This window comes from Polistes dominula, unplaced genomic scaffold (genome assembly GCF_049000335.1).
Source record: "Polistes dominula isolate Pdom_NZ unplaced genomic scaffold, Pdom_raw_medaka contig_28, whole genome shotgun sequence".
Lineage (NCBI taxonomy): Eukaryota > Metazoa > Arthropoda > Insecta > Hymenoptera > Vespidae > Polistes > Polistes dominula.
The window spans coordinates 1,964,891-1,984,256 of NW_028300879.1; the positions used below are offsets into that span (position 1 = coordinate 1,964,891).

General features: G+C 25.9%; 1 protein-coding gene across 8 annotated transcripts in view; it reads left to right on the top strand.

The window, feature by feature from the left end:
* The window catches only part of cmpy (crimpy), a 327,230-nt gene that overhangs the window by 97,583 nt on the left and 210,281 nt on the right, over positions 1 to 19,366 (top strand). The window contains exon 1 of one of the 8 annotated variants that reach the window (XM_089173117.1): positions 2,620 to 3,078. The exons of the other annotated variants lie outside the window; for them this stretch is intronic. The gene's annotated coding sequence lies outside the window, so the exon portion shown is untranslated. Of the gene's footprint in view, positions 1 to 2,619; positions 3,079 to 19,366 lie in introns of those variants that run through there. 8 annotated transcript variants of the gene reach the window in all.

Below are 19,366 nucleotides of genomic sequence, written 5' to 3' on the forward strand. Positions count from 1 at the left end.
CTAGCCCCGATGGAGACTTCGTCAAACCTGTCAAATGCTTATGGTAATGATACGCGTTAAAGTTCTTACTTCTTTCTCTTTATATCATTTTTTGCTTTTTTTGTTGTTGTTGTCTTCTCTCGTCTTTCTCTCGGTGAAGGACAGAAATAAAAGTAGCGAGTATAGTCAGGGTCGGCAAGCTTCGCCTACCTGATAGCAAAGCGTGGTGATGACTCACGTGTCACGTTCCGTAAAGCTGTTTCCAGTTTGACATTAAGGAAATTCGTCGGAGTCTCTTTATCTATTCGAATATTGTATCTATTAGGTCATCCAAAAAAGTATCTTATATTTAATTTATTCTTCAGAAATTGTACGTGTACAGTATTATTTATTTTATTGTTTTTTTTTTTTTTTTTTTTTTTTTTAAGAGAGAAACTATATAAAGTAAAATTATATTAACATTGAATTAACATTAATATTAAAGGAAGAACTTTTGTGTTGATCAAATAAAATTCGAAATTTCATGAATATGAGAACACTGGCGGGATTTGGTATTTCCAGCAATGAACTTTGAAGTTTCTAATGCCAATTAATTAAATTTTAATATGAATATTAAATTATTTATATTAAGATATTTATTAATATAATTAAATAAAAAGTTAATATAATTATTTAATTATTAAAATATTAATTTAATATTAATAATAATAATATATTATTCAATTTTATTTATATATTTATTACATTTTCAATTAAATAAATATTATTATTTATTTAACGTTATTAAATTAAATTTTACGTTAGAGTTTTTTTTATTACTTAATTTTTTGAATATTGAAATTTATATTATTTCTTAAAGCTTTTTAAGCTTAGTATAATATAATAAAATAATATATAATAATAAATTAATTAAAGTTAATAATATAAATTTATATAATAAAGTTATTTTATTATATTCCTAAAGTTTTTTATTTTAATTTTATAAATTTGACATGGAATTTTCTTGTAGTACCTTCCTTTAGAAGGAAATAAAATATGCAAAATTAAATTAAATTAAATATAAATAAAATAAAATAAAAAATTATTATATATACATGTAAAACTTTTGTAGAAAAAGTATGAAACTTTTGGAACAACTCAATATTTATCTCTATCTCTATCTCTCTTTCTCTCTCTCTCTCTCTTTCCTTCCCTTTTAAAAGCCGAGCATCGTGTACTTATCGATCAAACATTGTTCGATACGCTCATCACGTTTCTCGTGTTATGCTGGTCATAGTACGGTGCAGAATGTGCCGGTTTTCTTCCAAACTACTTAACGTGCAGCTAGTAGAAAAAGCTACCATGATCAGACAATGGTGATTCAATTGAACTTATCTTTCTCCCGAATAAAGTATCATTTACTACATCATTTCTTTCTCTTTTATTTAATTTTTTTTTTTTTTTTCTATAAATTTATCGATTTTTTTTCTTCTTTTTATATATTATAGGTTTCTATAATTAGAAAAAATTAACGTGCAATTATGTTGATTTTAATTGTCTTTTTTTTTTTTTTAATGTTTCTATAGGTATGTACGTAAAAAGTTCAAATATATATTTATATATGTATAACAATTTAAATAATCAATTGTAAAACTAATACAATTTATCTATATTTCAAATAATAAAATTAACATGTACGTTACTTATGTTTATTTCAATTGTTTTTTATTTTCATTTTATTTATTTTTAATATTTCTCAGGTACGAACGTAAAGGTTCAATTACATATATAACAATTTAAATAATCAATTGTAAAACTAAATTTTCCTCGAAGTAGACAAATCTAATTTTGTTTCTTCTATTTTTCAAATATCCACAATCTCATCTTTCTGTTTTTATAAGAAAGAATCCAAAAGATTAAGATATTTTTGGAGGAAAGAGATAACATAATTCGCGATTACGTGGACTACAGTTTGTAAACAGGACGTTTGAGAATTTAAGATGGAAAAAGAAAAGAAAAGAAAAAAAACATAAATAAATTACAAAAAATTTGTTGCTACTTTGAAATTGTATCGTTGTTGTCATCGTGTTCTCATGTACATGTGGTATATAAGAAAGAGATATAGTTACGTTAATCTCGCCAAAAAAAATCACCACTACCACCACCAGAAAGAAACGAAAAGAAAATGAACGTGTGTACATATGAGAGAAAGAGAGAGAGAGAGAGAGAGAGAGAGAGAGAGAAAGACAGAAAGACAAATTCGTGAATAAGTTTGAAAAATTTGTTGGTACTTTGAAATTGTATCGTTGTTCCTTATATACATGTGTATGTGTGAAAGAAAGAGATATAGTTACGCTGATCTCGATATAAAAAAAGAAGAAAACAGAGAGAAAATAAAAGGAAGAGAGTATGTATACATATGTGTGTGAGAAAGAGTGAGAGATAGGGATAGAAAGAGAGAGAGAGAGAAAGAGAGTGAAAGACAGAAAGACGAATTCGAGATTCGCGAATATAAGTCTGCTGGAGGAGTCGAATGTAAACTCGACTTTGGGCAGGTATACTACAGACGAAGTTACCTCCTTGAGTGCGTACATACGCAACGTGTGCGAATGGGGGGAAACCAGTCAGTCGTATAAAACCGAGCGGCGAGTCGCGGTTCTAGTCAGTCTCTCACTCGGTCGGGTACCTAGCGTGAACGTCGTTTCTTTTCGTAATCTTCTTAACGGTGTGCTTTTTCTCTTACTCTCTGTGTGTTTATTGTGTGTTAGTGTGTGTTCGTGTATTTTTCGCGCTTCCGCGTTATCGTGGGTTATACTCGCATGCGCATTCGCGAAAACCAAAAAAAAAAAAAAAAACAAAACAAAACAAAATTTTCTGTGTGAAATATGAAAATAGAAAAACCAAAAGAGAGAGAATTAAAATATAAAATCGATCATCGTTTAATTTGTTTTGAATTTTTTTGACAGAGAAAAAATATAACAAATTGATCGATTATAACGATCGATTATTGTGATTTGTTGATGTGTCTCTTGTGCATAAATGTGTATATATGTATAAATACGTGAGTGAGGTTAATTTTAACTATGGAATAGTATAACTCACAGGAAAAGAAATTTTATCGTAAGTATGAATAATTAAAATGAATAATTAGGCCGAGATGTCACCAAGGTTTTTCTTTTTCGATTTATTTAGTTTACGACCGGGTTTTCTTATTCTGATGAATTTTTTTTTTTTTAATTATTTTTTTACATCAATAAAAATTGATTACTAATCAATAGTCAATAAATTATAAAATCTTGCAAATTTTCTAGAATTGAAATGTTACGAGGTGCTGCAAAAATTTATTTGGAAACGGTCGATCACTCGAACAACTATGTTCGATAGTTACAAATTAGAATTCGTAAAAGAGACTTGCACGTATTGAGAGTATGTACACATAGAACGTTAGAGAGAGAAAGAGAGATACTCGACAATCGTGTCGTAATACGTAATTCGTTACGAAATTAGCTCTACGAGAGAAGCAGTCGCGGTGGCACGAAGTTTGAACTTGATGCGGCTGTTGAATCGGCCAATCACAGAGAAACGGCACAATTTGTCGTTCTGCCAAATTCGAGTTGGTGACTTTACTCCAACTGTGACTACGAACACATGTGAAAAATAGAGAGATAGATAGAGAGAGTAGTAAGAAGGGGAGGAGGGTTGGGGGAGGAGATTATTTTGGGGGGAGGGGTATCATTTGGTCGTGTGGGAATCGTAAAATCTCGTTAATAAGACGTTACTGTTAGAGAAACGAACTTTTAATTGCACATTCTTTTACTACTTTTTTTTTTTTTTGCACATTAATTTTCTATCATTTCGATCGACATTAATCAATAGACGGACAAATATTCCACGAGGTCGCACTTTGTATAAAATTTATCTAATGTATGCACTCTTTCATTTACGTACACTATTATAAATGGTTATTTGCATATGAAAATGTATAAGCATATAAAAATAATGTCCATAAAATCTCAGATAATTCTAATAAAGTTCTGATAATAATGTACGCATTTATGTATTCAACACCTACTTGAAATCAAATATGTACATATTCTATGTCTTCGGTTTAGATTACGATGTTTTATTACTCGTATAATTATTTGTATAATATTATTATGATAATAAGGAATAATTTGAAGAAAAAATTGAAAATATTTATTTTATTTTATTTATTTGTCGTATATTACAATATTATTTATATTATATAATATAATATATATTTTATATAATATATAAAATTAATATATATATATATATAAAATAAATTTATATTATAAAATTCATACACATGTGATTTTTTATTTAAATTTTATTTATTCCATTGTCATAATTATCTGTAAATTTTATATGTAATTTTTTGAAAATTACTTTAATTTAATTTAATGTAATTTAATTAATAATTTAAAAATTATTTTAATTAATTATTTATTCAATTGTTTACTATACGCATAATTGTTAAAATTATTCATTTTTGGTAATTATTTTTGTATAACATATAAGCACATGTAGTACTTATGTATATATATGAGATAAGATTACGAAGACACTTTCGTTAATATACTTTGTTCTAAATCATAAATCGTTTTATAATAGGAGAGAAGGGATTTATATTGAAAATATTTTTCGTGCGATATTATTAATGGGGCTTTGATCGATTATATAGACTATGTAAACTAGCTCGTATTTTCTTCAACGATAGAACCATTCGTTCTACGATGATACGACTTACATATTCATATTTACATTGATACATAGCATATATGCACATTCATAAACGTATAGTTTGTTTATCTGCCATTGAGTTTACCTTCATCGAAGATCGTCTTCCTAACCAACTATGGGTATTTCCTGTTAATATTTGCATGATCGATTCCTTCAAATATTACGGGAATATAAAGGATATACACATATATATATATAATTGAGAAAACAAATTATAGAATTGTAAAAATTTGTATAAAAGACAAAAAAAAAATGCAAGAAATATTAGAATATTTAAATAGAATAATTAGAAAATTTCTAAAAATATCAATTATTTTATTATACATAGAATAATAGAAAATTTAACATTAGAAGCACATAGCATATTAGAAAATTAAAAAAAAAATAAAAAGAAATATTAATTAATAATAATAATAATAATATAGTATATATTAGTAATTATATATTAATTATGTAGATATATAAATTAATTGTAATTTTAAATTAGTAAGCAGAAAAATTATTAAAACCATTTGACATAAGTTTAATAGCATTTCAATTGTAATGTCAAATTATACAATAAATTTGTATTTTTCCTAATTATTGCAAATCTCTCAAAATCGTTTTGAAATAAAATATCTTAACATATTAATCTTGGAATATTCCAATTTTCATTATTTTTATGTAGGCTTGTTTTACATTTTTTTTCTTTCTCTCTCTCTCTCTCTCTTCATCATCTTTCCTCATCTCGCTCTACTTTTATCCTTTATCCTTTTTTTTTTATTTATTTTATTTTTTTCTTTCCTACCGTGGCGTCTGTCATCGACGGTCCGGAACGGATCTGGAATTTCAGGGTTGACCTTGAGGACTTGTTGGCGCGTTGCTGCTGCTGCTGTTGCTTCGCTTATCGCGAGACGTTCAGCTCGAAGTTTATTTTTCGCTAGACGACACCTCGACCAGAAAGAAAGAGAGAGAAAGAGAGAGAGAGAGAGAGAGTGAAAGAGAAAGAAAATATGTTTCTCTTCGGATCGATTATATGCCATATACATAGCAAGTTGTTTTATTTCGATATCGGATCTCTTTCTGAAATGTATTTTGTAGAAAAGTTTTATTAATTAATCTATATTATACTGTTTTATTATAATTATTAATATAATAGATGTAAAATAGAATGATAAGAGAATGATTTATTACTATAGTAATGAAACTTTACAAAAAGAGAAAAGAGAGAGAGAGAGAGAGAGAGATGCACGTGTTGAGAATATTATAATTTATGTTAATATATAAGAAACAGGAATAATCTTTACTACAATGTAAGGGATATATTTATTTATCTTCAAACTAAATGAGATAATTTATTACCTGTAGTATGTGTGTGACAAGATAATTTATAAGGAATAAGGATGATACAGGTATCACTCTATATAGAAATATATCGTTAAACACAATAGAATTTAATTTAGATGATTAATGTGAAATTTTCAAATATTCCTTGAATTAATAGATTTTTAAACAAATTGTCTAAAATATTCAATATGTTGCTAAAAGTTGATGTCGAACGTTCATATTAATATTATAATAGTAAAAATTAAATTAGATCAATAGGGTTGATTTTAGGATTCATGTTAATTAAATGTCTCGATGAGTACTGTAACATCTTCAAATTTATAAGACCTCCTTTTTTTTTTTTTTTTGACTATCTTGTATATTTATAATAATGTTCATAATTTACATACAATCAATACACATTTATACGTGTAACATAAAAATACTATTTTTTTTTTTATCAACCTATATATTTATAACCATGTTCAGAATTTATATTTAATCACAATACACATTTACACGTGTAATATAAAAATAATATTTTTTCTTTTTTTACCATCCCATATATTATTTATAATCATGTGTGCGTGAATTTATTTTTAACCCTTAGAGTGGTGAATACTTGTAATTAAAATTTTTTCTAAAAACTGAATAATTTATTAATAATAAATTATACATTTATTAATTGAAGTTTTTCTTTTTTTTTTTGAATATAATTTAATTAATTAATATAAACATTACATTATTTTATATTAATATTAACAAACACATATATGTGTCAATGGCACTCTAAGGGTTAATCAATACACATTTAACATTTAATATAAAAATAGTATTTTTTATTATACTGTGTATATTTATAATCTCAATATTATAAATATTATTACAAAAATAAAAATTATGTAGATGAGATTATAAATATACACAGTATGATAAAAAATACTTATATATATATAAAATTTAATATATTATTAATAATTTAATATATATATATATTAAATTAATATTATATATATTATATAGATATAATTCATACACATTTAACGTGTAACATAAAAATATTATTTGACATAAGAGTAAAAATGAGCCGTTTATTTGAAAAGTGGCCTAACTGCATTTTCCAAAAAAAAAAACAAAAATCGAGTTAACTACCGTAATAACTCGTTAGTATCTTATACGTACTGTATATTTTTAATTTCATTGAAACGCAAACCCTTTAATATCTCGATTCGAACATAAATGGAGTTAGGCCACTTTCCAAATAATACAGTTCAAACATACAATTGCGTATCGCATTTTATTTTCTTTCTTATTCGATGTAAGAAAAAAGGTTGTAGGAGGAGGAAAAAAAAGGAAAAAAGAAAAAGAAGTGAAATTCAGAAGCGAAAAGGTGATAACGGGTATAGGCGGCCACTCTCTCAAAATGCGCTCTGGCGCGAGCGCATTCATCGTTTCGATATAGAGAGAAGAGCCACAGGTGGCCGTCGTCCTCGTCACATTTCACCGACCATGCAAGCTTTTACGACTTCTCTCTCAACGCTCATTCTCTCTCTCTCTCTCTCTCTCTTTCTCTCTGTTTCTTGTTTTTTGTTTTTTCTTTATATCGAAATACGACAAATAATATTTTAATATTATTAATGTATACATTTATTATATTTTATTATTTTATCAGTCGGGGGTGGGAAGGGGGGAGGGGTTGTCCATCATCATCATCATTATCATCAACATATCGTGCAATAATTATTATCGATAGTAAATTTCATACGTCATTTTAAATACGTCATGTATTTTCTCGAATTTGTTCTTCTCGAAGAAATCTTACATCATGCGTTTTAAAATGTATAATGATCTATAAAAAAAACTCGTATTAGTATCAAGATTAAATATATATATTTATTATTTGATATTATGTGTAGATGTGTGTGTGTTTATAGTGTAAATATGATATCATTATTATTTCTATTTAATTATTTAGAAAATGCAGAAGAGAGAGAAGCATTGATTTATTATAATGAATTAAAATGAATACGAATTTGAATAAATTTTTTGTTTACAATTTCGTCATTAGAAGTATGAAATCATCAACGATATTAGAAATTCCACAAACATCTTATCAAACGTTTACTGAGGAAAAATAAATTAGTAGTTTTTTTTTTTTTTTTTTTTTTATTATCTACCAGTTACTTTTTTTTTTCTTCTTCTTTTTACTTTGAAGCTACTTTGACACGTCAGGTTTATAAAAAAATAAAAGAAAGGAAGAAAACGGAATATAGGTTGGTTTAATGGATGAATAATCGTAACTGTCCAAAAAAAAAAAAAAAAAAGAATATTTCTTTTTTCGCGTTCCTCCTCATAAAGAGGAAAAGATAAAAGATAGAGAAAAAGGGAAAGAGGGCTTTCGAGGATGATCTCTTCGAAGCTTTCACGGGAACTTGATTTACGCGTCTTTGCCCTTTATGGTAGAAGAGTTACGTTAGAGTTAAGTATTCGTGTATACGACGTTTGCACATTTGAAGAAGAAAATAGAGTGCACGTGTATATGTATAGATATGTGGGAATGTATGTACATATATATATATATGTGCGTGTACGTGTACGCGAGCACGTTAAAAAAAGAGAGCCGTACTTATATAGTAAAAGGGATAGAAGATAAGCCTCTGAGGAAGGGCGTTTTTATCCGCTTAGTTCTCTTTAAAGGTGACATTTTTTTTCTTTTTCTTTTTCTTTTTTCTTCTTCTTTAGTTTCTTCCTCCTTCTTTCCACGAAAGGCAAATATATCCCCCGTGTCTTTCACGCTTTTGCGTGTGACGTTACTATATCGTATTTTCTCTACGTATAATGATTTTCGTGTTCAAGCTGACTCAAGAGGATTCAAGCTGACGTTTCAGACTCAAAAAATTGCTAAACTCTCGAAATGGTTATTTCTATCCTTTCATTATTACACGTTCTTCTATAGTGTGTTATTTTTTTTTCTTTTGCTTACTCTTGTAAAAAAAAAAAAAAAAAGAAAAGGAAAGAAACCAAAAGGAAAAATAGCGATACAATAGAAAAGAACTAACAAGGGATAATAATTTTTAAAAAAGTGTTACTTAAATAAAAAATAATTTTTGAGTCTTTGAAATTCATTATAAATATTTATTTTAATCCTTTTTTTCTTTCATTTTCTTTGATTGTATAATAATTAACCCTTAGAGTGCTATGGATGTATATATGTGCTAGGTAAAAATTATCAGAGTGGTCTATCGATGCATTATTTTATTTTATATTAATTTTATTTAAATTTAATTTATAATTTATATTATTAAATTATTTTAAATAATTAATAATAATAATTAATATATAATATTTAATATAATTTATATTAAATTATATTAATATAAAACAATGTAATGTTTATTATTAAATATATTTAATGTTAATTATATATGAAATATAATTTTTTATTAGAATCTAGTTAATAATAAATTATTCCGTTTCTACAAAACATTTTAGTTAAAAGTATTCACCACTCAAAAGGGTTAATTATTTTAATTATAAAAAAATAATTTAAAACAGACGAATGAATATTTAATTTTTCTAGTGTTTTTTTTTTTTTTTTTTTTTCATCACGATTAATGGGAACGATGAAAGATAAAATATATACCGTATATTTACTTTTCCTCTGTTTTTCCTCTTTCTCATGATCCTTCATCTTTCTCTTTTTGGCAAGTTTTCCAAATATTTTTGTATGTGCCTTGGCCACCTGGCAAACGATGCAGAATTGGCACCAGCACGTAAACAAAATACCTATATAACTGTGGTGGTGGTGGTGGTATGTTCTTAAGGAATGTAAAAGTCCCGTATGCTTTTATCTCTTCTAGCTATCGAATTATCTCATAATCTTGATATCTAAACAAACTACTCTATCCACCAATGAAAAGATCGTTAAAAAGATCGAATGTCTTGATTTTTTATCTCTACATTTTATTTATTTTTTTTAATTCCATCTTTCGTAGAATTATAACATCCTTTTAATTATAATATACTATATGTTAGTAATTAAAAGTAATAATATTATAAATTACTTTTATTATTATATATTATTATACTATACTTATTAAAAGTAATATAATTAGCAATATAATAATTAATAATAATTAATATATATATATATATATATATATATATATAATATACTATAATAATATAGTATATATTATATTAATAATAATTAATTTAATACTATAATATATTTTAATTATAATTTATTATATATATGCATTTAATTAAAAATATAATTTTTATAAAGAATAAAAATAGAACAAATTAAAGTTAAAAAAAATACGATATAATAGAAATAATAAATAGTTGAAAAAAATAATAAAGAAGAGTTCGAAAAAAAAAACAAACAAAAATCTTCGACATATTCGATTGAATTTCGAAACACGTACTGATCTGCTCATTCTAATCGTTCTTCGATGTTTGTTTCGAGGTTAAGAAGAAATAAATAAAGAAAAAAGAAAAAAAAAAAAAGGAATAGAAAAGGGCAAAAGCGAATAAAATATATTGCCTCAATGCGATCGCGATTCCTGGACTATAAAATTCGATTAAATTTCGCTCTACCTTCAGTAAAACGTGCGCCTAGCATAGAAATCACCCACAACGTGTGTATTATATGTGTTTGGGTGTATTGTAATACGGATCGTTTACTTCTCAAGTGGTATAAGTTTCTTTTTTATTTTTGTTTTGTTTTTTTTTTTTATTGAGAGGAAAGATATCTCGAAATTTGTGATCAATTTAGTAGACATTTTTTTTTAATTTATAATTAGTTAATATTTAATATCTTAAAAAATGCCAATTTTCTGTACGAATCAAAATTGACTAAGAAAAGAGATTGCATAGCGATTGATTATGCAAGTGATGCATGTTCCAATTTTCATAAATTTAGGTGGAGAGGACGCATTTTTAAAAATGTTTTAGTTTTAGTTAACAAACATTTAAGAAAAATCATTTAAATTTGTTTAATGTATGGACATAAATATGGAAAACATTTAAAAGAGATTTCAGAATACATTTCTTCTTCTCTCTCTCTCTTTCTATATATATAATAAAATTATAATTAATAAATTATATATTATACTACTAACACTACTAATTTACAAATATATACTACTATTTTATAAATATAATATATAATATATGTAAAATATATAATTATTTTTTATCATTATTAATATATTTAATATATTATACAGTTATTATATATATATATATATTTTTGTTATTTTTCTTTCACGATTTTAAAATTGTCATATAATTGTTAAACACAATACAATATTTCATTTTCTTAACTATATTTTATTATAGTTATTTTTATTTATTCTTTTCGTAATAGTTGTACACACATTCTTAAGGATTTTCACTTAGTAATCGTACACGTTTGTAAGTCTGTTAGTCTCACAGTAAAATAAATGTTTCCTTGCTCTCTTTTTCTTTTCTTTCTTTCTCTTTCTTTCCTATTCTATCTACCTTTGAGAAAGAAACACGCTATCGATCTCAACCAATCGTTCGTTTCTCTGTGCACGTAAAAAAAATCAAAAAAAAAAAAAAAAAAAAAAAAAACCCCGGCAAATCGCATCGATAAATCCGTGCAGTCACGCATCGACGAACCTTTCTTCAAACGAGGAACCGTCCGTCCGTCCGTTCGTTTTTTAATGCTGTAAAATTAACTTCAAGTGGTGTAGACCTATAATTACTTCGATTCTGAACTTTTTTTTTTTATAACAATATTCCAAATGTTTTCTATTTTTTTATTATACATTGCACGATATATTATTATTATTATTATTATTATTATTAACAACTGGCATCAGGAACTCGAAAGTTCATTGCTGCAAATATCAAATCCCACCATTGTTCCCATCCCTGAGCGTGATCCTTCCATTCGTGGTCTTCGGGTATATATATAATACCTGAAAAGTGTTTAAAAAAAATGTAGAAACGATTGAGAACATCTGATGTAATTATTTTGAACATTTAATTATTAATATGAAATAGAAAGAGATATATAAATGTAAAGAAGTGATATAGTTGTGGAAAGGAGAGGGGAGGAAGGAAGGAAGGAAGGAAGGAAGGAAGGAATGAGATTGAGAGAATTGATAAAATGTTGGGTAGATCCGTGTAATTGAGAAGGCTCGATTTAGCACTTATCGATTATCTTATCGCGATACACATACGTGATTCTTTCGAAGAACTCGTCTTATCTGACACTCCTCGGCACTCGGTGAATTTCGCAGTGGCAGATTGAGGCGCCAGCCACGGGACGACGATCTTTCACCATTCGGCATATCCGGATTTGGTATTTTATCGGTTCTCTATCTATTTTTAAAAACGCTCGCCGCTATTTCGAGTGGACGAATACGTCATCGATTCAAATGAAAAAAAAAAAAAAAAAAAAAATAAAAAATACAGCCGATTAAAATCTTCCGATCGTACGGAGTACTTTTTTTTTTTTTTTTTTTTATTATCATCGTCTTCGTACTTAGGCAAACAAAAAATAATTTTGTATTGATAAAAAGATCTGTCAATTTGGACAAATTTTTTATTTTATTTAACATGTAACTCTCTCTTGATTTGTTAAAATCGATTTTATCTACGATATATTGTATTTTACAGATTATACATGAAATCGTGATCACATTTACATTTGTTCAACATTTTTGTTGTGTTTTTTTTTTTAAATAAATAACGAGAAAAAACAATTTTGCTCTAATATATTGTACGATAAATAAATAAATGAATTTTATGGAAAATTCGTTGATATCAAGTAAAACGTTCATTTTTTTTTTCTTTTCTTTTAAATCTGTAAATAATTCAATATGTTCTAACCGGTTATTTAAAAATCTACGATACTTTACAGAAACTATTACGTATTTAAAAACTTTTTTTTATTTTTTTTTTAAATCATTTAAAGTTATACTTTTTTTTCCAAAATAAATTTCATTATCGTATTATAAATATTACGTAGGATTTATCAAAGTTATATATATAACAATTTAGTGATATAAATAAAATGTTTTTGAAGTTATTGAAAAATATGATGCGTCATATGCCCTTATCGAAAAAATGTTAGACTCATCGACGTGGTTCATGTTCGATGCGTTGTAAAATGCTCGAGAGAGAGAGAGAGCGAGAAAGAGAGAGAGAGAGAAAGAATGAAAAAAAGAGATTTTTCTTTCGACTTGCGTCACATCGTGGATCTTACTGTAAAAGTAAGAGCGAAATGGAATGAATAAGAAAGAGAGAGAGAGAGAGAAGAGAAAAAAAGAAAAAGGAAAACAAGATTTGTGGGCGCGTGGTGTCGTACGTAGTCTTGTTCCTTGAATGAACGTGATCTTTCGTGAATGATTCAGTGCATGTTGCAAAAGTACTGTTTGCTTTCCTAGATTTGAAAAAAAAAACAAATCTTTCGATGTACTTTTAAATTTGGAAATAATGTTTCTATGTTTTATTTTGAAATTATTTAAATTATTTTATTTTTTTTTTGTATTTTTTGTTTTATAATTGGATTCAATAATTTTGAAGAGTTCTATTTAGATTGTCCTAATTTTCTTTTTTTTTCTCGTTTATATATAAAATTTGTAATTATTTTATTATAATTAATTAAATAATTATAATATAATAAAAAAATTAATTTATTTTAAAGTCATTAAATCATTATTATTCTTATCATTTGTATATAATAGTTTACTTTTATAATATATAAATAATAATATATATATAGTTTAATTATTATTTAAATAATTATTTTATAAATAGTTTATTAATTGATTATTATTAATACAATAATAGTTTAGTTAAATCTATTTTAAAAAGGTTTGCCATTAATATTCGTAATTGCATTATCAGAATTAATTCGAATCACTTTTAATTACAAAGTATTGTACAATAATTTCTAATTATAATTATTTGATATATATATATATATATATATATATATATATATATATATATATATATATCGGTTTATGTTTATTATTATTCACGAAACTGTATGAAATCTATTTTGGTATGAGAACTACTTTTAGCCTTGATTACTCACAATTCATTTAAATCACCAGTCATAAATCGTTCACACTTAATTACTTATAATAACTCTCACTCTCTCTCTCTCTCTCTCTCACTCTGTTCTCTCAGTTCAACCACATTCTTCTTATATTTTCTTTTTTACATTACGAATTAAAATAACTTCTTCGATGATTTGTATTTTTGATTCTTTTTATAATAAACTTCAAAGTATAAGATATTTATGAAATGAACAAAAATACTACTACAAATAAACTACAAACAATACAAATGATTGATTTAATTTATTGATCTGATTAGTTGCATCTGTTTCATTTCATATTTCAGAATACTCAAAGTTTCATGTATATCGACGAATATTGTCATAGTTTTTGCAAGAGGATAAATGAGAGCACTGTAATTCCATGCGAATGGTGAGAGTGCAGAAAGGTGGGGGACACGTGTAGAGGAGAAGGGATAGGAGAAATGGAAGGGATAAGAATTTACTGAACGGAAATAAAATATGGAACGCGTGTGTGCTTACGTAAGCTCATGCCATCCTTATCGAGTTTTCTTTCGATCTCTCTTTCTTATAGTAAAAACAACAAACAACGTTCTTGACCGTGAATACTGCTAAGATTCTCGTGAAGGACGCCCGTTAAGGTTCTTATTACGTCAAGATTTCGCCGAGTTTCATTCGAGATATTTACGGTAAATGATGATGATTTTATAAGATTGATACTTGTTATTATAATTAATTTGCATTACTTATCATATATTTTCGTTAAATGATTGCACAAATCAATTAATATTAATTTATAATCTTTTAGATTTCTATTTCATTAGTTTGTATTTAATTGAAATTTATTTAACGTGAGAATTATTATGTAATTTTGGTGTTATCATTATATAAATTATATAAAATTATATATTTATACTATATATATATATATATATATATATATATATATATATATATATATATATATATATATATATATATTATATTTTTAATATACAATTATTATTTTAACTTTAAAATATAAAAACTATATTTTATTATATAAAACTATATATATATATTAGTACTATATTAAAAATTTAATATAATATTAAATTATAATTATAATATATAATATTAAAAATATAATATATATAGTATTAAAATATTTATTTTATATTATATAAACTATAGATATTATATAATTAATATAAAAATGTGTATTTTTGTGTTTTTCGATTAATGTGAATATAATTTAAGAATTTAGAAGATTTTCTCTATATAGCATTTTATACAATGAGTTTTACAAAAAATCACTGTTTATGATTGTATATACATAATTGTACATAGATACGTACGCTTAATTTTAAACAGTTTTCTGATTTTGTTCGAAAAGTTTGAAGAAAGAAATGTCTCCATAATTATCAAGAAGACAACAAAAAAATATCAACTCGTCAGTATAAATATTAACATATACACGTCATCGTTTAAAAATAAAAAGGATTGGTTAATTGCAACGCCCGATATCAAGATATTTATCTCTTCCTTTTTTTTTTTTTTTTTTTTTTTTTTTTTTAGTGGAAAGTTGCTCTGTTTCTCTTTCTCTCTCACTCTTTCTCTTTCTCTCTCTTTTTTTTTCTGTAATCAAGCAAATTCTTTCTTGTTATCAAACGATTCAAAACAAATTAGAAATTCCGAGAGATAAAACGTGAAGACGGAAGATAAAAAGAGAACGTTTAACGATTGATGGTATATACGTTTATATATATATATATATTTATATGTATATGCGTGTATGTATGTGTGTGTGGAAATACGTTGTTATCATTGGTTCTTTGACAAAGTTGTCAGGATTTTGTTAAACCCTCTGTTATTTGTTCTCGAAAAATTCGTACGCAATTTCTTCCACCATTTCCGATTCATTAGATATACGGAATCGAATTACAACATGGAGAGAAAGAGAGAAAGAGAGAGAGAGAGAGAGAGAGAAAGAGAGAAAGAGTTATTCGCAACTAAAACGAGAAACTTTTGATGAGACATTCGCAATATAATCAAATCGATAAAAAATTTCTTAATTGGTATCCTTTATGACCTGTTTTTTATAATAATTTATTTATAATATTTTTGCATAGTTAATAATATCATAAAAATCTAGTCAAACAAAATGTTTCACAAGTTTCCATTTTTCTTCGCAATTTTCTATTTCCCTTTTATTTTTGTCAAATAAACACACATACACATATTTATACAATAATTTATTCGTATCCACATTCAATATATTTACAGAATCATCCAGTACAATTTTTACTGTGAGTGAAGAAACAAAAACATGTTTTATTCGTTTAAATTACATAGGAACATAATCTTGTTGTTTGAGATTTACCTGCAGTGATTTAATTGTTTTTATTTTGATTTAGTTTATTTTAGGAATGTATCGTCTATGATCAGCCAAAAGTCATTAACTAACATTTATGGTAATCTGAGTTATTGTTCGTCAATAAAATATTTAATTGGAAACAAATTGAGTTTGGAAAAAGTATGTTGTTTTTTTTGTTGTTAATGCTTTTAAACTGCTAATACACATTTATATTACACATTTATATACACTTATTACACACATTTATATTACACATTTATATACATATATTATATACACATATACATGTTCCTTTTTCAATATGTTTATTTTTCAATACTGTATTACATATTACGATATATTCTTAAAATTATTATTATTATTAATAATTTTCTTTTTTTTTTTAAATTTGTAAGATATTGTAAAAAAATTGTAGAATGTGATTGCACCAAAGCGAATGTGAAATGAAGATTGTCAAGTTCGATATATTTCGATGATGTCACGTAGAAATCACGTATAGATATCCAGACATAGACAGCTTTGAGATGTAACGATGATCGGTAACGGTGATGACAATAGGGAACAAAACGTGCTTGATAAGGGCTCAGAGGGTAAAGGGGAGAGACATCGATACTCATTAGGAAGGATTAATGACGCTAGAACGGTTAACCGAGGCACGTCGACGTCATCGGCTTAAATGCGCGTACACGTACGCACCGATAACTCGACCGACATCACACGGTGTTGGTCCCCTTTCGTAAATTCTCTCTCTTCTCTTTGAGATATACCATCGAGTAGATTGATTGTGATGTCCTAGTAGATCGCTTTGTTAAACAATACTATTGATTCAATTCTATGACGAACAGAATTTTTATAGTTCTATGTTTGAACAAGAAAATCATTTTTTTTTTTTTGGACAAGGAAGTATATATTTAAAAGTTATTTAATATTTCAGATTTTCAATTTTATGATATACGACACAGTTTAATCATTTTTCTTTTTTTAAATTTCTTTTCAATATTATTTACTTTTTGTTTTGTTTACAAATTTATAATTCTGTTTATGACTAAACATATTTCAAGCCGAAAAATTTGAAACAAACTTTATAGGAAAGTGTCAATGTTGCATTGCATTTTATTTTTAATGGATTTTTTTTTCTTCAAAATAGCTACATTAATAAATTAAGAGATAATAAAGATAATAAAGATTTATCAATAATATCAAAGATCATTAAACAACAAATAATATTATAATAACACGATTATACAATTTTATATATTTATAATTACTTATAATTTGCTAGCATGTACAAACACCACAAATATACTTGTAATCAATAATATGTTTATAGCTGAATTCATCAGATAAAAATTTATAAATCGTATAATATATTATTATATTATAATGGTATAACATATTGGGTTGATAACTAAGTCATTGCTGATTTTCAAAGGCTATCCTATCGACAAAATCTGCGATCATTTACTTGCACAACCCAATATACATGTGTTTTAAAATATTCAGTATACTAATATAAGTAAAATATTCATATAATTATATTCCTAATGTAACATTGTTTCAAAATTAATAGTCATTTAAGTATCATACTTATTATTACATGATTTTTCATAGAAACTGTTCGAAGCGGCTACCTTCAGCTTTAATTCAGGCTTTTAAACATCTTATCATAAACTTTGAACTAGTTCGTTCAAAAATACAAGCTACCTGAATTTTCCAATAACTATTTTTAATACAGTAACGTAGGTTTTTCAGCATTGTTTTTTTTTTTTTTACTGGTAAGTTTTAAATTAATGACTTTATTTAGATATCCTTCCACAAATAAAAACAAAACCCATTTTAGATCACGCGATCGTAGTGGAGGGCAAATTAATTGGCCTACAACGACCAATCCATTTATTTGGGAATCACAAATTTAAAAATTATCGAGGTGGACGACTAAAATGTGGCGTGAGCATAAACCACATAGGATTGACGATATCGAGTGATTTAAAATTTCCTTTAAAAATGTATCGTCGTACGATTCACTGGTTAATGTCCTATTTAGAAATACTGGTTCGATCAAACGGTTATAGCAATTATAGTTGATTAGTTGCAAAGTAACTATAATTTGTAAACAAGGTCATATCGAATATATATGATTATATGTGTATCATTTTTATTATATTATTAACGTACTGAAATTACGTACCTGAAGTTATATCCACATATTATATTGAAACACTGCCAGGTATATAATATTATTCTTGGAAACTTGAATTTTATTGTTATTCATACTTTTATTATCTTCTTTTCATGATCTAAATTTATGATCGATTCAAATTTTCTTACCACCAATCTGTATATCTACGTAGTAACGAGATTAAAAGAGTAAACCTTATATATAAGGTTTTTTTTTTATATTAATAATTAAAAATATATAATATAATATATATAAAATATTTATTGTATTTATTATATTATAAATATTATTAAATATATATATATATATAATATTATATATCATATAAATACATAATAATATTTATTATATTATTTAAAATTAATAATTAACAAAAATAAAACAAATTCGTAACAATCTCATCGAATTCGATATGAGCATGATTTTTGCGTAATATTTAATGAGATATCGTATGATTAATTATCATTGAAGATTCGTTTTCTTTCTAATAGAAATTATTTATAGCCTTTTACTCGTATTATTTATATCGAGGAAGTATTTACGAGATGTACTTTCAACGATAAATCTTTCTTTTTCTCTCCGTTGGTTGATCTGCTTGGTTCATTGACGCAGAGGGTCACAGAGGACACGACAAGTGCAGGAAACCCCTGCTGTCATTGACTTTAATCGATCGCTTGGTGAACAACGCACGGTGAATCAATGTCGATTTCGATCGGATTCGATAGATCGAACATTGTTC